This window comes from Ranitomeya variabilis, chromosome 4 (assembly GCF_051348905.1).
Source record: "Ranitomeya variabilis isolate aRanVar5 chromosome 4, aRanVar5.hap1, whole genome shotgun sequence".
Taxonomy (NCBI): Eukaryota; Metazoa; Chordata; class Amphibia; order Anura; family Dendrobatidae; genus Ranitomeya; species Ranitomeya variabilis.
In genome coordinates this window covers 282,868,529-282,892,583 of record NC_135235.1, presented here as the reverse complement: position 1 = coordinate 282,892,583, position 24,055 = coordinate 282,868,529, and the positions used below count along the sequence as shown (strand labels likewise).

At 47.2% G+C, this 24,055-nt stretch overlaps 1 non-coding gene and 8 pseudogenes across 1 annotated transcript; all 9 read right to left on the bottom strand.

The window, feature by feature from the left end:
- Positions 1-1,445: 1,445 nt before the first annotated feature.
- LOC143771246 (U2 spliceosomal RNA) lies at positions 1,446-1,660 on the bottom strand (annotated as a pseudogene).
- Positions 1,661-2,887: 1,227 nt separating this feature from the next.
- On the bottom strand, positions 2,888-3,102 carry LOC143771197 (U2 spliceosomal RNA; annotated as a pseudogene).
- Positions 3,103-4,329: 1,227 nt separating this feature from the next.
- On the bottom strand, positions 4,330-4,544 carry LOC143771249 (U2 spliceosomal RNA; annotated as a pseudogene).
- Positions 4,545-5,779: 1,235 nt separating this feature from the next.
- LOC143771274 (U2 spliceosomal RNA) lies at positions 5,780-5,969 on the bottom strand. Its single transcript, XR_013215057.1, has one exon. It is a non-coding gene; the product is annotated as a U2 spliceosomal RNA (small nuclear RNA).
- A 1,244-nt stretch (positions 5,970-7,213) lies between these two features.
- LOC143771217 (U2 spliceosomal RNA) lies at positions 7,214-7,422 on the bottom strand (annotated as a pseudogene).
- A 1,239-nt stretch (positions 7,423-8,661) lies between these two features.
- Positions 8,662-8,876, bottom strand: LOC143771223 (U2 spliceosomal RNA; annotated as a pseudogene).
- A 1,243-nt stretch (positions 8,877-10,119) lies between these two features.
- Positions 10,120-10,334, bottom strand: LOC143771200 (U2 spliceosomal RNA; annotated as a pseudogene).
- A 7,481-nt stretch (positions 10,335-17,815) lies between these two features.
- LOC143771245 (U2 spliceosomal RNA) lies at positions 17,816-18,024 on the bottom strand (annotated as a pseudogene).
- Positions 18,025-19,267: 1,243 nt separating this feature from the next.
- On the bottom strand, positions 19,268-19,482 carry LOC143771199 (U2 spliceosomal RNA; annotated as a pseudogene).
- Positions 19,483-24,055: the final 4,573 nt, after the last annotated feature.

Below are 24,055 nucleotides of genomic sequence, written 5' to 3'. Positions count from 1 at the left end.
AGCATCTCTGCCCCCTGTGTCCAGCATCTCTGCCCCCTGTGTCCAGCATCTCTGCCCCCTGTGTCCAGAATCTCTGCCCCCTGTGTCCAGCATCTCTGCCCCTGTGTCCAGCATCTCTGCCCCTGTGTCCAGCATCTCTGCCCCCTGTGTCCAGCATCTCTGCACCCTGTGTCCAGCATCTCTGCCCCCTGTGTCCAGCATCTCTGCCCCCTGTGTCCAACATCTCTGCCCCCTGTGTCCAGCATCTCTGCCCCCTGTGTCCAGCATCTCTGCCCCCTGTGTCCAGCATCTCTGACTCTGCCCCCTGTCCCTGTGTCCAGCATCTCTGCCCCCTGTCCCTGTGTCCAGCATCTCTGCCCGTGTCCAGCTTTCTGCCCCAGCGTGTCCAGCGTTCTTCCCCGGGCCCCAACCCCCCTGGGATCGCCGCTCTCAAAAAAAAAAAAAGTTCTTACCTCACTTCCTCCACGCAGGTGAAGGACGCACTCGCCGGCGGCTGACAATGACGTCAGACGCCGGCGACTGCGCACTGCGGCCGCTCAAGTCAGCTGCCAGCCTCTGACTGGCTGGCGGCGGCTGTTAACTATTGACGTGCAGGCACGGGCCCGCACGTCAATAGTGTCCCGCAGGCCCGCAGCGCAGGCAGGGGGAGCCCGCAGCGCCGGCAGGGGGGGGCCCGCAGCGCCGGCAAGGGGGGGGCCCGCAGCGCCGGCAGGGGGGGGCCCGGTGAGCAGATTAGACGGGGCCCGATGCGGGCCCCCTCTGCTCACCGGGCCCCATACGCCAGTCATGGCTGTCATGCTCTGATGGCGGCCCTGCGTGAGGGTTCCGTGAACAGATTCTATCTAATGCAGGCAGCGCACCTGGTTGCTAGAAAGCATTAGAATACTCACACAGGTGGAGATAGGCAGCGTATTCGAGATCAGCACGGACACGATTTTTCCTTTTTTTAAATACATATACACCAAATTTAAAAGTCAGTGGTCCACAAGAGGTAAACAAGGTTTTACAAAAGAATTCATGCGGTCACAAATGTGGTATGTATGGCAGAACTACTCATTGGATACTTCAATTTAAACGCCAAGTACTGACAGCAGGGGGGCCTAACTTTGTAGATGGATGGCACAGTATATATGCAACACAGTAACAAAGGCCTAATACAGGCCTACATCTTAACACACCTGATGCAACCAGTAAAGACAAATTGATTGATTGATTTATTGATTGATTGATTGCATATTGAATGCAATATAATGCTTGACATACATAGGTGAAAGCAAGGCAAGGCACACACACAAAATGTTGCAAATGGTCAAGCGAAAGCGAGAAAAATGCTACACTTGGCATCTGAAATGTGCTTCTTTGACCCTGAAAAGAATTCACATTGTGGGTTAAAACACAACTTGCGCTGATTTCAATTCAATCTGTTTTTGGAAACCGGATCAGAGAAGGAGTGCACTGTTCCCGGAGATACTGCCATAACGGGTCAATGCGTGAGTGGACAGAGCAAGCTCTTTTCCCATCTCCCTGTTCTAAAAATCCATTTATTATATGGTCCCCAATTAGGAGACGTATCAGATATTAAATTGATAACAACAGATACTACAATTGATCTTGGGCAGCGGCGACGACGACGATCATAGCCAAAACACCAAGAAGCGATAACCAAAAATGGTTTTGTACTTGTGCCGCCTTGAGGCCTAATACTGATCCTTCATCATAGCCAGAAGGCCAAGAAGCAATAACCAGAACTCGTTTTGCACTTGTGCCGCACCAAGGCCTAACACTGATACCCTTTAGGGAGATGGAGCAAAAGATTGCCCTGAGGAGGACATTTTAGCAAACCGGACGCCTTCACAATGGCCGTTCTGCTGTTTGTTCAGGATGTGAGCCCCTCGTTTTTAATCTGCATAACCCCACCTATTGTAACCCTCCTGCCCCTCTTTGTTCCTATGTGCCCTCAGGAGGAGGTGTGCAAGAGAGAAATTCCAAAAACAAACAAGCGAACAGTTGTCTTCCCTTGGCTCTCCAGATGCTGGGTATAGACCCTGCTGCCTATCTACCACCATGCTGTTTGCCGCTGCTCCGGCAGCAGACTGAAGATGACTGCCACCACGTTGCTTTTTATAGGCCAAGGACCCATTGTGACACGTGAGGGTTCCAGCCCATTGTGACACGTGGAACGACCATGGCCAAGGGCCAATTGTGACACGTGAGGGTTCCAGCCCATTGTGACACGTGGAACGACCATGGCCAAGGGCCAATTGTGACACGTGAGGGTTCCGTGAACAGATTCTATCTAATGCAGGCAGTGCACCTGGTTGCTAGAAAGCATTAGAATACTCACACAAGTGGAGATAGGCAGCGTATTCGAGATCAGCACGGACACGATTTTTCCTTTTTTTAAATACATATACACCAAATTTAAAAGTCAGTGGTCCACAAGAGGGAAACAAGGTTTTACAAAAGAATTTATGCGGTCACAAATGTGGTATGTATGGCAGAACTACTCATTGGATACTTCAATTTAAACGCCAAGTACTGACAGCAGGGGGGCCTAACTTTGTAGATGGATGGCACAGTATATATGCAACACAGTAACAAAGGCCTAATACAGGCCTACATCTTAACACACCTGATGCAATCAGTAAAGACAAATTAATTGATTGATTGATTGCATATTGAATGCAATATAATGCTTGACATACATAGGTGAAAGCAAGGCAAGGCACACACACAAAATGTTGCAAATGGTCAAGCGAAAGCGAGAAAAATGCTACACTTGGCATCTGAAATGTGCTTCTTTGACCCCGAAAAGAATTCACATCGTAGGTTAAAACACAACTTGCGCTGATTTCAATTCAATCTGTTTTTGGAAACCGGATCAGAGAAGGAGTGCACTGTTCCCGGAGATACTGCCATAACGGGTCAATGCGTGAGTGGACAGAGCAAGCTCTTTTCCCATCTCCCTGTTCTAAAAATCCATTTATTATATGGTCCCCAATTAGGAGACGTATCAGATATTAAACTGATAACAACAGATACTACAATTGATCTTGGGCGGCGGCGACGACGACGATCATAGCCAAAACGCCAAGAAGCGATAACCAAAAATGGTTTTGTACTTGTGCCGCCTTGAGGCCTAATACTGATCCTTCATTATAGCAAGAAGGCCAAGAAGCAATAACCAGAACTCGTTTTGCACTTGTGCCGCACGAAGGCCTAACACTGATACCCTTTAGGGAGATGGAGCAAAAGATTGCCCTGAGGAGGACATTTTAGCAAACCGGACGCCTTCACAATGGCCGTTCTGCTGTTTGTTCAGGCTGTGAGCCCCTCGTTTTTAATCTGCATAACCCCACCTATTGTAACCCTCCTACCCCTCTTTGTTCCTATGTGCCCTCAGGAGGAGGTGTGCGAGAGGGAAATTCCAAAAACAAACAAGCGAACAGCTGTCTTCCCTTGGCTCTCCAGATGCTGGGTATAGACCCTGCTGCCTATCTACCACCATGCTGCTTGCCGCTGCTCCGGCAGCAGACTGAAGATGACTGCCACCGCGCTGCTTTTTATAGGCCAAGGACCCATTGTGACACGTGAGGGTTCCAGCCCATTGTGACACATGGAACGACCATGGCCAAGGGCCAATTGTGACACGAGAGGGTTCCAGCCCATTGTGACACGTGGAACGACCATGGCCAAGGGCCAATTGTGACACGTGAGGGTTCCGTGAACAGATTCTATCTAATGCAGGCAGCGCACCTGGTTGCTAGAAAGCATTAGAATACTCACACAAGTGGAGATAGGCAGCGTATTTGAGATCAGCACGGACACGATTTTTCCTTTTTTTAAATACATATACACCAAATTTAAAAGTCAGTGGTCCAAAAGAGGGAAACAAGGTTTTACAAAAGAATTCATGCGGTCACAAATGTGGTATGTATGGCAGAACTACTCATTGGATACTTCAATTTAAACGCCAAGTACTGACAGCAGGGGGGCCTAACTTTGTAGATGGATGGCACAGTATATATGCAACACAGTAACAAAGGCCTAATACAGTCCTACATCTTAACACACCTGATGCAACCAGTAAAGACAAATTGATTGATTGATTGATTGCATATTGAATGCAATATAATGCTTGACATACATAGGTGAAAGCAAGGCAAGGCACACACACAAAATGTTGCAAATGGTCAAGCGAAAGCGAGAAATATGCTACACTTGGCATCTGAAATGTGCTTCTTTGACCCTTAAAAGAATTCTCATCGTGGGTTAAAACACAACTTGCGCTGATTTCAATTCAATCTGTTTTTGGAAACCGGATCAGAGAAGGAGTGCACTGTTCCCGGAGATACTGCAATAACGGGTCAATGCGTGAGTGGACAAAGGAAGCTCTTTTCCCATCTCCCTGTTCTAAAAATCCATTTAATATATGGTCCCTAATAAGGAGACGTATCAGATATTAAACTGATAACAACAGATACTACAATTGATCTTGGGCGGCGGCGACGACGACGATCATAGCCAAAACGCCAAGAAGCGATAACCAAAAATGGTTTTATACTTGTGCCGCCTTGAGGCCTAATACTGATCCTTCATCATAGCCAGAAGGCCAAGAAGCAATAACCAGAACTCGTTTTGCACTTGTGCCGCCCCAAGGCCTAACACTGATACCCTTTAGGGAGATGGAGCAAAAGATTGCCCTGAGGAGGACATTTTAGCAAACCGGACGCCTTCACAATGGCCGTTCTGCTGTTTGTTCAGGCTGTGAGCCCCTCGTTTTTAATCTGCATAACCCCACCTATTGTAACCCTCCTACCCCTCTTTGTTCCTATGTGCCCTCAGGAGGAGGTGTGCGAGAGGGAAATTCCAAAAACAAACAAGCGAACAGCTGTCTTCCCTTGGCTCTCCAGATGCTGGGTATAGACCCTGCTGCCTATCTACCACCATGCTGCTTGCCGCTGCTCCGACAGCAGACTGAACATGACTGCCACCGCGCTGCTTTTTATAGGCCAAGGACCCATTGTGACACGTGAGGGTTCCAGCCCATTGTGACACGTGGAACGACCATGGCCAAGGGCCAATTGTGACACGTGAGGGTTCCAGCCCATTGTGACACGTGGAACGACCATGGCCAAGGGCCAATTGTGACACGTGAGGGTTCCGTGAACAGATTCTATCTAATGCAGGCAGCGCACCTGGTTGCTAGAAAGCATTAGAATACTCACACAAGTGGAGATAGGCAGCGTATTCGAGATCAGCACGGACACGATTTTTCCTTTTTTTAAATACATATACACCAAATTTAAAAGTCAGTGGTCCACAAGAGGGAAACAAGGTTTTACAAAAGAATTCATGCGGTCACAAATGTGGTATGTATGGCAGAACTACTCATTGGATACTTCAATTTAAACGCCAAGTACTGACAGCAGGGGGGCCTAACTTTGTAGATGGATGGCACAGTATATATGCAACACAGTAACAAAGGCCTAATACAGGCCTACATCTTAACACACCTGATGCAACCAGTAAAGACAAATTGATTGATTGATTGATTGATTGATTGCATATTGAATGCAATATAATGCTTGACATACATAGGTGAAAGCAAGGCAAGGCACACACACAAAATGTTGCAAATGGTCAAGCGAAAGCCAGAAAAATGCTACACTTGGCATCTGAAATGTGCTTCTTTGACCCTGAAAAGAATTCACATCGTAGGTTAAAACACAACTTGCACTGATTTCAATTCAATCTGTTTTTGGAAACCGGATCAGAGAAGGAGTGCACTGTTCCCGGAGATACTGCAATAACGGGTCAATGCGTGAGTGGACAGAGCAAGCTCTTTTCCCATCTCCCTGTTCTAAAAATCCATTTAATATATGGTCCCCAATTAGGAGACGTATGAGATATTAAACTGATAACAACAGATACTACAATTGATCTTGGGCGGCGGCGAAGACGACGATCATAGCCAAAATGCGATAACCAAAAATGGTTTTGTACTTGTGCCGCCTTGAGGCCTAATACTGATCCTTCATCATAGCCAGAAGGCCAAGAAGCAATAACAAGAACTCGTTTTGCACTTGTGCCGCACCAAGGCCTAACACTGATACCCTTTAGGGAGATGGAGCAAAAGATTGCCCTGAGGAGGACATTTTAGCAAACCGGACGCCTTCACAATGGCCGTTCTGCTGTTTGTTCAGGCTGTGAGCCCCTCGTTTTTAATCTGCATAACCCCACCTATTGTAACCCTCCTACCCCTCTTTGTTCCTATGTGCCCTCAGGAGGAGGTGTGCGAGAGGGAAATTCTGAAAACAAACAAGCGAACAACTGTCTTCCCTTGGCTCTCCAGATGCTGGGTATAGACCCTGCTGCCTATCTACCACCATGCTGCTTGCCGCTGCTCCGGCAGCAGACTGAAGATGACTGCCACCGCGCTGCTTTTTATAGGCCAAGGACCCATTGTGACACGTGAGGGTTCCAGCCCATTGTGACACGTGGAACGACCATGGCCAAGGGCCAATTGTGACACGTGAGGGTTCCAGCCCATTGTGACACGTGGAACGACCATGGCCAAGGGCCAATTGTGACACGTGAGGGTTCCGTGAACAGATTCTATCTAATGCAGGCAGCGCACCTGGTTGCTAGAAAGCATTAGAATACTCACACAGGTGGAGATAGGCAGCGTATTCGAGATCAGCACGGACACGATTTTTCCTTTTTTTAAATACATATACACCAAATTTAAAAGTCAGTGGTCCACAAGAGGGAAACAAGGTTTTACAAAAGAATTCATGCGGTCACAAATGTGGTATGTGTGGCAGAACTACTCATTGGATACTTCAATTTAAACGCCAAGTACTGACAGCAGGGGGGCTTAACTTTGTACATGGATGGCATAGTATATATGCAACACAGTAACAAAGGCCTAATACAGGCCTACATCTTAACACACCTGATGCAACCAGTAAAGACAAATTGATTGATTGATTGATTGCATATTGAATGCAATATAATGCTTGACATACATAGGTGAAAGCAAGGCAAGGCACACACACAAAATGTTGCAAATGGTCAAGCGAAAGAGAGAAAAATGCTACACTTGGCATCTGAAATGTGCTTCTTTGACCCTGAAAAGAATTCACATCGTGGGTTAAAAGACAACTTGCGCTGATTTCAATTCAATCTGTTTTTGGAAACCGTATCAGAGAAGGAGTGCACTGTTCCCGGAGATACTGCCATAACGGGTCAATGCGTGAGTGGACAGAGCAAGCTCTTTTCCCATCTCCCTGTTCTAAAAATCCATTTAATATATGGTCCCCAATTAGGAGACGTATCAGATATTAAACTGATAACAACAGATACTACAATTGATCTTGGGCAGCGGCGACGATCATAGCCAAAACGCCAAAAAGCAATAACCAAAAATGGTTTTGTACTTGTGCCGCCTTGAGGCCTAACACTAATCCTTCATCATAGCCAGAAGGCCAAGAAGCAATAACCAGAACTCGTTTTGCACTTGTGCCGCACCAAGGCCTAACACTGATACCCTTTAGGGAGATGGAGCAAACGATTGCCCTGAGGAGGACATTTTAGCAAACCGGACGCCTTCACAATGGCCGTTCTGCTGTTTGTTCAGACTGTAAGACGCTCGTTTTTAATCTGCATAACCCCACCTATTGTAACCCTCCTACCCCTCTTTGTTCCTATGTGCCCTCAGGAGGAGGTGTGCGAGAGGGAAATTCCAAAAACAAACAAGCGAACAGCTGTCTTCCCTTGGCTCTCCAGATGCTGGGTATAGACCCTGCTGCCTATCTACCACCATGCTGCTTGCCACTGCTCCGGCAGCAGACTGAAGATGACTGCCACCGCGCTGCTTTTTATAGGCCAAGGACCCATTGTGACACGTGAGGGTTCCAGCCCATTGTGACACGTGGAACGACCATGGCCAAGGGCCAATTGTGACATGGGAGGGTTCCAGCCCATTGTGACACGTGGAACGACCATGGCCAAGGGCCAATTGTGACACGTGAGGGTTCCGTGAACAGATTCTATCTAATGCAGGCAGCGCACCTGGTTGCTAGAAAGCATTAGAATACTCACACAAGTGGAGATAGGCAGCGTATTCGAGATCAGCACGGACACGATTTTTCCTTTTTTTAAATACATATACACCAAATTTAAAAGTCAGTGGTCCACCAGAGGGAAACAGGGTTTTACAAAAGAATTCATGCGGTCACAAATGTGGTATGTGTGGCAGAACTACTCATTGGATACTTCAATTTAAACGCCAAGTACTGACAGCAGGGGGGCCTAACTTTGTAGATGGATGGCACAGTATATATGCAACACAGTAACAAAGGCCTAATACAGCCCTACATCTTAACACACCTGATGCAACCAGTAAAGACAAATTGATTGATTGATTGATTGATTGATTGATTGCATATTGAATGCAATATAATGCTTGACATACATAGGTGAAAGCAAGGCAAGGCACACACACAAAATGTTGCAAATGGTCAAGCGAAAGCGAGAAAAATGCTACACTTGGCATCTGAAATGTGCTTCTTTGACCCTGAAAAGAATTCACATCGTGGGTTAAAACACAACTTGCGCTGATTTCAATTCAAACTGTTTTTGGAAACCGGATCAGAGAAGGAGTGCACTGTTCCCGGAGATACTGCCATAACGGGTCAATGCGTGAGTGGACAGAGCAAGCTCTTTTCCCATCTCCCTGTTCTAAAAATCCATTTAATATATGGTCCCCAATTAGGAAATGTATCAGATATTAAACTGATAACAACAGATACTACAAATGATCTTGGGCGAAGGCGACGACGACAATCATAGCCAAAACGCCAAGAAGCGATAACCAAAAATGGTTTTGTACTTGTGCCGCCTTGAGGCCTAATACTGATCCTTCATCATAGCCAGAAGGCCAAGAAGCAATAACCAGAACTAGTTTTGCACTTGTGCCGCACCAAGGCCTAACACTGATACCCTTTAGGGAGATGGAGCAAAAGATTGCCCTGAGGAGGACATTTTAGCAAACCGGACGCCTTCACAATGGCCGTTCTGCTGTTTGTTCAGGCTGTGAGCCCCTCGTGTTTAATCTGCATAACCCCACCTATTAAAACCCTTCTACCCCTCTTTGTTCCTATGTGTCCTCAGGAGGAGGTGTGCGAGAGGGAAATTCCAAAAACAAACAAGCGAACAGCTGTCTTCCCTTGGCTCTCCAGATGCTGGGTATAGACCCTGCTGCCTATCTACCACCATGCTGCTTGCCGCTGATCCGGCAGCAGACTGAAGATGACTGCCACCACGCTGCTTTTTATAGGCCAAGGACCCATTGTGACACGTGAGGGTTCCAGCCCATTGTGACACGTGGAACGACTATGGCCAAGGGCCAATTGTGACACGTGAGGGTTCCAGCCCATTGTGACACGTGGAACGACCATGGCCAAGGGCCAATTGTGACACGTGAGGGTTCCGTGAACAGATTCTATCTAATGCAGGCAGCGCACCTGGTTGCTAGAAAGCATTAGAATACTCACACAAGTGGAGATAGGCAGCGTATTCGAGATCAGCACGGACACGATTTTTCCTTTTTTTAAATACATATACACCAAATTTAAAAGTCAGTGGTCCACAAGAGGGAAACAAGGTTTTACAAAAGAATTCATGCGGTCACAAATGTGGTATGTGTGGCAGAACTACTCATTGGATACTTCAATTTAAACGCCAAGTACTGACAGCAGGGGGGCCTAACTTTGTAGATGGATGGCATAGTATATATGCAACACAGTAACAAAGGCCTAATACAGGCCTACATCTTAACACACCTGATGCAACCAGTAAAGACAAATTGATTGATTGATTGATTGATTGATTGATTGATTGCATATTGAATGCAATATAATGCTTGACATACATAGGTGAAAGCAAGGCAAGGCACACACACAAAATGTTGCAAATGGTCAAGCGAAAGCGAGAAAAATGCTACACTTGGCATCTGAAATGTGCTTCTTTGACCCTGAAAAGAATTCACATCGTGGGTTAAAACACAACTTGCGCTGATTTCAATTTAAACTGTTTTTGGAAACCGGATCAGAGAAGGAGTGCACTGTTCCCGGCGATACTGCCATAACGGGTCAATGCGTGAGTGGACAGAGCAAGCTCTTTTCCCATCTCCCTGTTCTAAAAATCCATTTAATATATGGTCCCCAATTAGGAGACGTATCAGATATTAAACTGATAACAACAGATACTACAAATGATCTTGGGCGACAGCGACGACGACGATCATAGCCAAAACGCCAAGAAGCGATAACCAAAAATGGTTTTGTACTTGTGCTGCCTTGAGGGCTAACACTGATACTTCATCATAGCCAGAAGGCCAAGAAGCCATAACCAGAACTCGTTTTGCACTTGTGCCGCACCATGGCCTAACACTGATACCCTTTAGGGAGATGGAGCAAAAGATTGCCCTGAGGAGGACATTTTAGCAAACCGGACGCCTTGACAATGGCCGTTCCACTGTTTGTTCAGGCTGTGAGCCCTTCGTTTTTAATCTGCATAACCCCACCTATTGTAACCCTCCTACCCCTCTTTGTTCCTATGTGCCCTCAGGAGGAGGTGTGCGAGAGGGAAATTCCAAAAACAAACAAGCGAACAGCTGTCTTCCCTTGGCTCTCCAGATGCTGGGTATAGACCCTGCTGCCTATCTACCACCATGCTGCTTGCCGCTGCTCCGGCAGCAGACTGAAGATGACTGCCACCGCGCTGCTTTTTATAGGCCAAGGACCCATTGTGACACGTGAGGGTTCCAGCCCATTGTGACACGTGGAACGACCATGGCCAAGGGCCAATTGTGACACGTGAGGGTTCCAGCCAGGGCCGGACTGGCCATAGGGCACTTCTGGCAAATGCCAGAAGGGCCGGTGCCAGTGGTGGGCCGCTCAATCCGCCGCCCCCGCCGTCGCATTCAACTATACCGGCGTATAGACGCCGGTACAGTTGAATGCAATGATGGAGGAGAGAGCGTCTACAGACGCTCCTCTCCCATCATTCCCCGCTCTGCCTCTGACACTGCGGGTGCGCGATGATGTCATATCATCGCGCACCTGCTGTGTCCCGGGCAGACTGCAGCTGCTGAGACAGGAGCAGGAACCAGGAAGCAACGCTGGGCACGAGGAGAGGTGAGGAGAGTTTTTTTTTTTTCTGGACTGTGGGGCCATTCTCGGAGGAGGTGAGGGGAGGAAGAGAAGAGATGTGGGCTGTATATAGTTCTCTGTGGGCTGTGCTCTGTGCTGTATACTGCTGTGGGCTGTATATAGTTCTCTGTGGGCTGTGCTCTGTGCTGTATACTACTGTGGGCTGTATATAGTTCTCTGTGGGCTGTGCTGTGTGCTGTATACTGCTGTGGGCTGTATATAGCTCTCTGTGGGCTGTGCTCTGTGCTGTATACTACTGTGTGCTCTGTGCTATATATAGTTCTCTGTGGGCTGTGCTCTGTGCTGTATACTGCTGTGGGCTGTATATAGTTCTCTGTGGGCTGTGCTCTGTGCTGTATACTGCTGTGGGCTGTATATAGTTCTCTGTGGGCTGTGCTCTGTGCTGTATACTACTGTGGGCTGTATATAGTTCTCTGTGGGCTGTGCTGTGTGCTGTATACTGCTGTGGGCTGTATATAGCTCTCTGTGGGCTGTGCTCTGTGCTGTATACTACTGTGTGCTCTGTGCTATATATAGTTCTCTGTGGGCTGTGCTCTGTGCTGTATACTGCTGTGGGCTGTATATAGTTCTCTGTGGGCTGTGCTCTGTGCTGTATACTACTGTGTGCTCTGTGCTATATATAGTTCTCTGTGGGCTGTGCTCTGTGCTGTATACTGCTGTGGGCTGTATATAGTTCTCTGTGGGCTGTGCTCTGTGCTGTATACTACTGTGGGCTGTATATAGTTCTCTGTGGGCTGTGCTGTGTGCTGTATACTGCTGTGGGCTGTATATAGCTCTCTGTGGGCTGTGCTCTGTGCTGTATACTACTGTGTGCTCTGTGCTATATATAGTTCTCTGTGGGCTGTGCTCTGTGCTGTATACTGCTGTGGGCTGTATATAGTTCTCTGTGGGCTGTGCTCTGTGCTGTATACTACTGTGTGCTCTGTGCTATATATAGTTCTCTGTGGGCTGTGCTCTGTGCTGTATACTGCTGTGGGCTGTATATAGTTCTCTGTGGGCTGTGCTCTGTGCTGTATACTACTGTGGGCTGTATATAGTTCTCTCTGGGCTGTGCTCTGTGCTGTATACTACTGTGGGCTGTATATAGCTCTCTGTGGGCTGTGCTCTGTGCTGTATACTACAGTGTGCTCTGTGCTATATATAGTTCTCTGTGGGCTGTGCTCTGTGCTGTATACTGCTGTGGGCTGTATATAGTTCTCTGTGGGCTGTGCTCTGTGCTGTATACTACTGTGTGCTCTGTGCTATATATAGTTCTCTGTGGGCTGTGCTCTGTGCTGTATACTGCTGTGGGCTGTATATAGTTCTCTGTGGGCTGTGCTCTGTGCTGTATACTACTGTGGGCTGTATATAGTTCTCTGTGGGCTGTGCTGTGTGCTGTATACTGCTGTGGGCTGTATATAGCTCTCTGTGGGCTGTGCTCTGTGCTGTATACTACTGTGTGCTCTGTGCTATATATAGTTCTCTGTGGGCTGTGCTCTGTGCTGTATACTGCTGTGGGCTGTATATAGTTCTCTGTGGGCTGTGCTCTGTGCTGTATACTACTGTGTGCTCTGTGCTATATATAGTTCTCTGTGGGCTGTGCTCTGTGCTGTATACTGCTGTGGGCTGTATATAGTTCTCTGTGGGCTGTGCTCTGTGCTGTATACTACTGTGGGCTGTATATAGTTCTCTCTGGGCTGTGCTCTGTGCTGTATACTACTGTGGGCTGTATATAGCTCTCTGTGGGCTGTGCTCTGTGCTGTATACTACAGTGTGCTCTGTGCTATATATAGTTCTCTGTGGGCTGTGCTCTGTGCTGTATACTGCTGTGGGCTGTATATAGTTCTCTGTGGGCTGTGCTCTGTGCTGTATACTACTGTGGGCTGTATATAGTTCTCTGTGGGCTGTGCTGTGTGCTGTATACTGCTGTGGGCTGTATATAGCTCTCTGTGGGCTGTGCTCTGTGCTGTATACTACTGTGTGCTCTGTGCTATATATAGTTCTCTGTGGGCTGTGCTCTGTGCTGTATACTGCTGTGGGCTGTATATAGTTCTCTGTGGGCTGTGCTCTGTGCTGTATACTGCTGTGGGCTGTATATAGTTCTCTGTGGGCTGTGCTCTGTGCTGTATACTACTGTGGGCTGTATATAGTTCTCTGTGGGCTGTGCTGTGTGCTGTATACTGCTGTGGGCTGTATATAGCTCTCTGTGGGCTGTGCTCTGTGCTGTATACTACTGTGTGCTCTGTGCTATATATAGTTCTCTGTGGGCTGTGCTCTGTGCTGTATACTGCTGTGGGCTGTATATAGTTCTCTGTGGGCTGTGCTCTGTGCTGTATACTACTGTGTGCTCTGTGCTATATATAGTTCTCTGTGGGCTGTGCTCTGTGCTGTATACTGCTGTGGGCTGTATATAGTTCTCTGTGGGCTGTGCTCTGTGCTGTATACTACTGTGGGCTGTATATAGTTCTCTGTGGGCTGTGCTGTGTGCTGTATACTGCTGTGGGCTGTATATAGCTCTCTGTGGGCTGTGCTCTGTGCTGTATACTACTGTGTGCTCTGTGCTATATATAGTTCTCTGTGGGCTGTGCTCTGTGCTGTATACTGCTGTGGGCTGTATATAGTTCTCTGTGGGCTGTGCTCTGTGCTGTATACTACTGTGTGCTCTGTGCTATATATAGTTCTCTGTGGGCTGTGCTCTGTGCTGTATACTGCTGTGGGCTGTATATAGTTCTCTGTGGGCTGTGCTCTGTGCTGTATACTACTGTGGGCTGTATATAGTTCTCTCTGGGCTGTGCTCTGTGCTGTATACTACTGTGGGCTGTATATAGCTCTCTGTGGGCTGTGCTCTGTGCTGTATACTACAGTGTGCTCTGTGCTATATATAGTTCTCTGTGGGCTGTGCTCTGTGCTGTATACTGCTGTGGGCTGTATATAGCTCTCTGTGGGCTGTGCTCTGTGCTGTATACTACTGTGTGCTCTGTGCTATATATAGTTCTCTGTGGGCTGTGCTCTGTGCTGTATACTGCTGTGGGCTGTATATAGTTCTCTGTGGGCTGTGCTCTGTGCTGTATACTGCTGTGGGCTGTATATAGCTCTCTGTGGGCTGTGCTCTGTGCTGTATACTACTGTGTGCTCTGTGCTATATATAGTTCTCTGTGGGCTGTGCTCTGTGCTGTATACTGCTGTGGGCTGTATATAGTTCTCTGTGGGCTGTGCTCTGTGCTGTATACTGCTGTGGGCTGTATATAGTTCTCTGTGGGCTGTGCTCTGTGCTGTATACTACTGTGGGCTGTATATACCTCTCTGTGGGCTGTGCTCTGTGCTGTATACTACTGTGTGCTCTGTGCTATATATAGTTCTCTGTGGGCTGTGCTCTGTGCTGTATACTGCTGTGGGCTGTATATAGTTCTCTGTGGGCTGTGCTCTGTGCTGTATACTGCTGTGGGCTGTATATAGCTCTCTGTGGGCTGTGCTCTGTGCTGTATACTACTGTGTGCTCTGTGCTATATATAGTTCTCTGTGGGCTGTGCTCTGTGCTGTATACTGCTGTGGGCTGTATATAGTTCTCTGTGGGCTGTGCTCTGTGCTGTATACTGCTGTGGGCTGTATATAGTTCTCTGTGGGCTGTGCTCTGTGCTGTATACTACTGTGGGCTGTATATAGCTCTCTGTGGGCTGTGCTCTGTGCTGTATACTACTGTGGGCTGTATATAGTTATCTGTGGGCTGTGCTCTGTGCTGTATGCTACTGTGGGCTGTATATAGTTCTCTGTGGGCTGTGCTCTGTGCTGTATATAGTTCTCTGTGGGCTGTGCTCTGTGCTGTATACTACTGTGGGCTGTATATAGTTATCTGTGGGCTGTGCTCTGTGCTGTATGCTACTGTGGGCTGTATATAGTTCTCTGTGGGCTGTGCTCTGTGCTGTATATAGTTCTCTGTGGGCTGTGCTCTGTGCTGTATACTACTGTGGGCTGTATATAGTTATCTGTGGGCTGTGCTCTGTGCTGTATGCTACTGTGGGCTGTATATAGTTCTCTGTGGGCTGTGCTCTGTGCTGTATATAGTTCTCTGTGGGCTGTGCTCTGTGCTGTATACTACTGTGGGCTGTATATAGTTCTCTGGGCTGTGCTCTGTGCTGTATAATACTGTGTGCTGTATATAGTTCTCTGTGGGCTGTGCTGTATATAGTACTCTGTGGGCTGTGCTGTATATAGTACTCTGTGGGCTGTGCTGTATATAGTACTCTGTGGGCTGTGCTGTGTATAGTACTCTGTGGGCTGTGCTGTATATAGTACTCTGTGGGCTGTGCTGTATATAGTACTCTCTGGGCTGTGCTGTATATAGTACTCTCTGGGCTGTGCTGTATATAGTACTCTCTGGGCTGTGCTTTATATAGTACTCTGGGCTGTGCTGTATATAGTACTCTGGGCTGTGCTTTATATAGTTCTCTGTGGGCTGTGCTGTATATAGTTCTCTGTGGGCTGTCCTGTATATAGTTCTCTGTGGGCTGTGCTGTATATAGTTCTCTGTGGGCTGTGCTGTATATATTACTTTGTGGGCTGTGCTGTATATATTACTTTGTGGGCTGTGCTGTATATATTACTCTGTGGGCTGTGCTGTATACTACTGTGTGGACTGTGCTGTATACTTCTACGTGGGCTGTGCTGTATACTACTGTGTGGTCTGTGCTGTATACTACTGTGTGGTCTGTGCTGAATACTGCTGTGTGGGCTGTGTTATCTACTATGCGAGCTGTGCTATAGTATGCAGGCTGTGCTGTATACTATGCGGTTTGTGCTATATAATATGCGGGCTTTGCTATATACTATGGGGAGTATATTATATTCTATGGGGGAGGCCATGTTATGTACTATGTGGCTGTGTTATATACTATTGTGGGGGTATATTATATTCTATGGGGGAGGCTGCGTTATATACTATGGGGGTCTGCATTATATTCTATGGGGGGCTACATTATATATTATGGGGAGGTGGGCTGTATTATATTCTATGGGGGTTACATACTCTGGGGTGGCTGCATTATACTCTGTGGGGTGGCTGCATTATACTCTGGGGTGGCTGCATTATACTCTGGGGTGGCTGCATTATACTCTGGGGTGGCTGCATTATACTATATGTGGGCTGCATTATACTGTATCGAGGACTATGGGGAATACGTTATACTATATGAAGAACTATGGGGTGCATTATACTATGGGAAGTGAATTGTACTACATGGATGACTGTGGCGGTGCATTATACTATATGGAGCACTATGAGGATTGTATTATGCTATATGGAGGACTATGAGGATTGTATTATGCTATATGGAGGACTATGAGGAGTGTATTATACTATGTGGAGGACTGAGCAGTGTATTTTAATATATGGAGGACTATAGGGAGTGTATTATACTATATGGAGGACTATGGAGCACATTATAATATATGGAGGACTATGGGGTGTATTTTACTAAACAAGTAAAATGCTGCATATTCGGATTGTTTTTGCTGGAACAAAAAGCCTTGTTGTCAGCAGCACATTGCCAGTGTAAACTGTAGATGTGCTGCTGAAAACATGATACTGTATGGTGATCTATTAGTGATCGTTCTGTCTCATCATTATTCCTCAGCTGGTGGAAAGAGGCCGGGAAACAAGCGTTGAACAACTTCAGTATTGTCGATCAAACTCGTTTAGCGGCCTGAACTCAGCGCACGTAAATACAACAGAAAGGCTTCTGTGTGATGTGCAATATGTTAGCATTTGCGGACCCATTTTAAACTTTGCCTAGGGCCCCACTTTGCCTAAAACCGGCCCTGCCTACAAGTGTACAAAGATATTATACAGTCACCATGTGACAAGTGGGCCTGTGTAACTTCAAATGCCAGGGCTGAATTTTAGTCCCAGTCCGGCCCTGGTTCCAGCCCAGTGTGACACGTGGAACGACCATGGCCAAGAGTCAATTGTGACACGTGAGGGTTCCGTGAACAGATTCTATCTAATGCAGGCAGCGCACCTGGTTGCTAGAAAGCATTAGAATAGTCACACAGGTGGAGATAGGCAGCGTATTCGAGATCAGCACTGACACGATTTTTCCTTTTTTTACATACATATACACCAAATTTAAAAGTCAGTGGTCCACAAGAGGGAAACAAGGTTTTACAAAAGAATTCATGCGGTCACAAATGTGGTATGTATGGCAGAACTACTCATTGGATACTTCAATTTAAACGCCAAGTACTGACAGCAGGGGGGCCTAACTTTGTAGTTGGATGGCACAGTATATATGCAACACAGTAACAAAGGCCTAATACAGGCCTACATCTTAACACACCTGATGCAACCAGTAAAGACAAATTGATTGATTGATTGATTGATTGATTGATTGCATATTGAATGCAATATAATGCTTGACATACATAGGTGAAAGCAAGGCAAGGCACACACACAAAATGTTGCAAATGGTCAAGCGAAAGCGAGAAAAATGCTACACTTGGCATCTGAAATGTGCTTCTTTGACTCTGAAAAGAATTCACATCGTGGGTTAAAACACAACTTGCGCTGATTTCAATTCAATCTGTTTTTGGAAACCGGATCAGAGGAGTGCACTGTTCCCGGAGATACTGCCATAACGGGTCAATGCGTGAGTGGACAGAGCAAGCTCTTTTCCCATCTCCCTGTTCTAAAAATCCATTTAATATATGGTCCCCAATTAGGAGACGTATCAGATATTAAACTGATAACAACAGATACTACAATTGATCTTGGGCAGCGGCGACGATCATAGCCAAAACGTCAAAAAGCAATAACCAAAAATGGTTTTGTACTTGTGCCGCCTTGAGGCCTAACACTGATCCTTCATCATAGCCAGAAGGCCAAGAAGCAATAACCAGAACTCGTTTTGCACTTGTGCCGCACCAAGGCCTAACACTGATACCCTTTAGGGAGATGGAGCAAAAGATTGCCCTGAGGAGGACATTTTAGCAAACCGGACGCCTTGACAATGGCCATTCTGCTGTTTGTTCAGGCTGTGAGCCCCTCGTTTTTAATCTGCATAACCCCACCTATTGTAACCCTCCTACCCCTCTTTGTTCCTATGTGCCCTCAGGAGGAGGTGTGCGAGAGGGAAATTCCAAAAACAAACAAGCGAACAGCTGTCTTCCCTTGGCTCTCCAGATGCTGGGTATAGACCCTGCTGCCTATCTACCACCATGCTGCTTGCCGCTGCTCCGGCAGCAGACTGAAGATGACTGCCACCGCGCTGCTTTTTATAGGCCAAGGACCCATTGTGACACGTGAGGGTTCCAGCCCATTGTGACACGTGGAACGACCATGGCCAAGGGCCAATTGTGACACGTGAGGGTTCCAGCCCATTGTGACACGTGGAACGACCATGGCCAAGGGCCAATTGTGACACGTGAGGGTTCCGTGAACAGATTCTATCTAATGCAGGCAGCGCACCTGGTTGCTAGAAAGCATTAGAATACTCACACAAGTGGAGATAGGCAGCGTATTCGAGATCAGCACGGACACGATTTTTCCTTTTTTTAAATACATATACACCAAATTTAAAAGTCAGTGGTCCACAAGAGGGAAACAAGGTTTTACAAAAGAATTCATGCGGTCACAAATGTGGTATGTGTGGCAGAACTACTCATTGGATACTTCAATTTAAACGCCAAGTACTGACAGCAGGGGGGCCTAACTTTGTAGATGGATGGCATAGTATATATGCAACACAGTAACAAAGGCCTAATACAGGCCTACATCTTAACACACCTGATGCAACCAGTAAAGACAAATTGATTGATTGATTGATTGATTGATTGATTGATTGCATATTGAATGCAATATAATGCTTGACATACATAGGTGAAAGCAAGGCAAGGCACACACACAAAATGTTGCAAATGGTCAAGCGAAAGCGAGAAAAATGCTACACTTGGCATCTGAAATGTGCTTCTTTGACCCTGAAAAGAATTCACATCGTGGGTTAAAACACAACTTGCGCTGATTTCAATTTAAACTGTTTTTGGAAACCGGATCAGAGAAGGAGTGCACTGTTCCCGGCGATACTGCCATAACGGGTCAATGCGTGAGTGGACAGAGCAAGCTCTTTTCCCATCTCCCTGTTCTAAAAATCCATTTAATATATGGTCCCCAATTAGGAGACGTATCAGATATTAAACTGATAACAACAGATACTACAAATGATCTTGGGCGACAGCGACGACGACGATCATAGCCAAAACGCCAAGAAGCGATAACCAAAAATGGTTTTGTACTTGTGCTGCCTTGAGGGCTAACACTGATACTTCATCATAGCCAGAAGGCCAAGAAGCCATAACCAGAACTCGTTTTGCACTTGTGCCGCACCATGGCCTAACACTGATACCCTTTAGGGAGATGGAGCAAAAGATTGCCCTGAGGAGGACATTTTAGCAAACCGGACGCCTTGACAATGGCCGTTCCACTGTTTGTTCAGGCTGTGAGCCCTTCGTTTTTAATCTGCATAACCCCACCTATTGTAACCCTCCTACCCCTCTTTGTTCCTATGTGCCCTCAGGAGGAGGTGTGCGAGAGGGAAATTCCAAAAACAAACAAGCGAACAGCTGTCTTCCCTTGGCTCTCCAGATGCTGGGTATAGACCCTGCTGCCTATCTACCACCATGCTGCTTGCCGCTGCTCCGGCAGCAGACTGAAGATGACTGCCACCGCGCTGCTTTTTATAGGCCAAGGACCCATTGTGACACGTGAGGGTTCCAGCCCATTGTGACACGTGGAACGACCATGGCCAAGGGCCAATTGTGACACGTGAGGGTTCCAGCCAGGGCCGGACTGGCCATAGGGCACTTCTGGCAAATGCCAGAAGGGCCGGTGCCAGTGGTGGGCCGCTCAATCCGCCGCCCCCGCCGTCGCATTCAACTATACCGGCGTATAGACGCCGGTACAGTTGAATGCAATGATGGAGGAGAGAGCGTCTACAGACGCTCCTCTCCCATCATTCCCCGCTCTGCCTCTGACACTGCGGGTGCGCGATGATGTCATATCATCGCGCACCTGCTGTGTCCCGGGCAGACTGCAGCTGCTGAGACAGGAGCAGGAACCAGGAAGCAACGCTGGGCACGAGGAGAGGTGAGGAGAGTTTTTTTTTTTTCTGGACTGTGGGGCCATTCTCGGAGGAGGTGAGGGGAGGAAGAGAAGAGATGTGGGCTGTATATAGTTCTCTGTGGGCTGTGCTCTGTGCTGTATACTGCTGTGGGCTGTATATAGTTCTCTGTGGGCTGTGCTCTGTGCTGTATACTACTGTGGGCTGTATATAGTTCTCTGTGGGCTGTGCTGTGTGCTGTATACTGCTGTGGGCTGTATATAGCTCTCTGTGGGCTGTGCTCTGTGCTGTATACTACTGTGTGCTCTGTGCTATATATAGTTCTCTGTGGGCTGTGCTCTGTGCTGTATACTGCTGTGGGCTGTATATAGTTCTCTGTGGGCTGTGCTCTGTGCTGTATACTGCTGTGGGCTGTATATAGTTCTCTGTGGGCTGTGCTCTGTGCTGTATACTACTGTGGGCTGTATATAGTTCTCTGTGGGCTGTGCTGTGTGCTGTATACTGCTGTGGGCTGTATATAGCTCTCTGTGGGCTGTGCTCTGTGCTGTATACTACTGTGTGCTCTGTGCTATATATAGTTCTCTGTGGGCTGTGCTCTGTGCTGTATACTGCTGTGGGCTGTATATAGTTCTCTGTGGGCTGTGCTCTGTGCTGTATACTACTGTGTGCTCTGTGCTATATATAGTTCTCTGTGGGCTGTGCTCTGTGCTGTATACTGCTGTGGGCTGTATATAGTTCTCTGTGGGCTGTGCTCTGTGCTGTATACTACTGTGGGCTGTATATAGTTCTCTGTGGGCTGTGCTGTGTGCTGTATACTGCTGTGGGCTGTATATAGCTCTCTGTGGGCTGTGCTCTGTGCTGTATACTACTGTGTGCTCTGTGCTATATATAGTTCTCTGTGGGCTGTGCTCTGTGCTGTATACTGCTGTGGGCTGTATATAGTTCTCTGTGGGCTGTGCTCTGTGCTGTATACTACTGTGTGCTCTGTGCTATATATAGTTCTCTGTGGGCTGTGCTCTGTGCTGTATACTGCTGTGGGCTGTATATAGTTCTCTGTGGGCTGTGCTCTGTGCTGTATACTACTGTGGGCTGTATATAGTTCTCTCTGGGCTGTGCTCTGTGCTGTATACTACTGTGGGCTGTATATAGCTCTCTGTGGGCTGTGCTCTGTGCTGTATACTACAGTGTGCTCTGTGCTATATATAGTTCTCTGTGGGCTGTGCTCTGTGCTGTATACTGCTGTGGGCTGTATATAGCTCTCTGTGGGCTGTGCTCTGTGCTGTATACTACTGTGTGCTCTGTGCTATATATAGTTCTCTGTGGGCTGTGCTCTGTGCTGTATACTGCTGTGGGCTGTATATAGTTCTCTGTGGGCTGTGCTCTGTGCTGTATACTGCTGTGGGCTGTATATAGCTCTCTGTGGGCTGTGCTCTGTGCTGTATACTACTGTGTGCTCTGTGCTATATATAGTTCTCTGTGGGCTGTGCTCTGTGCTGTATACTGCTGTGGGCTGTATATAGTTCTCTGTGGGCTGTGCTCTGTGCTGTATACTGCTGTGGGCTGTATATAGTTCTCTGTGGGCTGTGCTCTGTGCTGTATACTACTGTGGGCTGTATATACCTCTCTGTGGGCTGTGCTCTGTGCTGTATACTACTGTGTGCTCTGTGCTATATATAGTTCTCTGTGGGCTGTGCTCTGTGCTGTATACTGCTGTGGGCTGTATATAGTTCTCTGTGGGCTGTGCTCTGTGCTGTATACTGCTGTGGGCTGTATATAGCTCTCTGTGGGCTGTGCTCTGTGCTGTATACTACTGTGTGCTCTGTGCTATATATAGTTCTCTGTGGGCTGTGCTCTGTGCTGTATACTGCTGTGGGCTGTATATAGTTCTCTGTGGGCTGTGCTCTGTGCTGTATACTGCTGTGGGCTGTATATAGTTCTCTGTGGGCTGTGCTCTGTGCTGTATACTACTGTGGGCTGTATATAGCTCTCTGTGGGCTGTGCTCTGTGCTGTATACTACTGTGGGCTGTATATAGTTATCTGTGGGCTGTGCTCTGTGCTGTATGCTACTGTGGGCTGTATATAGTTCTCTGTGGGCTGTGCTCTGTGCTGTATATAGTTCTCTGTGGGCTGTGCTCTGTGCTGTATACTACTGTGGGCTGTATATAGTTATCTGTGGGCTGTGCTCTGTGCTGTATGCTACTGTGGGCTGTATATAGTTCTCTGTGGGCTGTGCTCTGTGCTGTATATAGTTCTCTGTGGGCTGTGCTCTGTGCTGTATACTACTGTGGGCTGTATATAGTTATCTGTGGGCTGTGCTCTGTGCTGTATGCTACTGTGGGCTGTATATAGTTCTCTGTGGGCTGTGCTCTGTGCTGTATATAGTTCTCTGTGGGCTGTGCTCTGTGCTGTATACTACTGTGGGCTGTATATAGTTCTCTGGGCTGTGCTCTGTGCTGTATAATACTGTGTGCTGTATATAGTTCTCTGTGGGCTGTGCTGTATATAGTACTCTGTGGGCTGTGCTGTATATAGTACTCTGTGGGCTGTGCTGTATATAGTACTCTGTGGGCTGTGCTGTGTATAGTACTCTGTGGGCTGTGCTGTATATAGTACTCTGTGGGCTGTGCTGTATATAGTACTCTCTGGGCTGTGCTGTATATAGTACTCTCTGGGCTGTGCTGTATATAGTACTCTCTGGGCTGTGCTTTATATAGTACTCTGGGCTGTGCTGTATATAGTACTCTGGGCTGTGCTTTATATAGTTCTCTGTGGGCTGTGCTGTATATAGTTCTCTGTGGGCTGTCCTGTATATAGTTCTCTGTGGGCTGTGCTGTATATAGTTCTCTGTGGGCTGTGCTGTATATATTACTTTGTGGGCTGTGCTGTATATATTACTTTGTGGGCTGTGCTGTATATATTACTCTGTGGGCTGTGCTGTATACTACTGTGTGGACTGTGCTGTATACTTCTACGTGGGCTGTGCTGTATACTACTGTGTGGTCTGTGCTGTATACTACTGTGTGGTCTGTGCTGAATACTGCTGTGTGGGCTGTGTTATCTACTATGCGAGCTGTGCTATAGTATGCAGGCTGTGCTGTATACTATGCGGTTTGTGCTATATAATATGCGGGCTTTGCTATATACTATGGGGAGTATATTATATTCTATGGGGGAGGCCATGTTATGTACTATGTGGCTGTGTTATATACTATTGTGGGGGTATATTATATTCTATGGGGGAGGCTGCGTTATATACTATGGGGGGCTGCATTATATTCTATGGGGGGCTACATTATATATTATGGGGAGGTGGGCTGTATTATATTCTATGGGGGTTACATACTCTGGGGTGGCTGCATTATACTCTGTGGGGTGGCTGCATTATACTCTGGGGTGGCTGCATTATACTCTGGGGTGGCTGCATTATACTCTGGGGTGGCTGCATTATACTATATGTGGGCTGCATTATACTGTATCGAGGACTATGGGGAATACGTTATACTATATGAAGAACTATGGGGTGCATTATACTATGGGAAGTGAATTGTACTACATGGATGACTGTGGCGGTGCATTATACTATATGGAGCACTATGAGGATTGTATTATGCTATATGGAGGACTATGAGGATTGTATTATGCTATATGGAGGACTATGAGGAGTGTATTATACTATGTGGAGGACTGAGCAGTGTATTTTAATATATGGAGGACTATAGGGAGTGTAT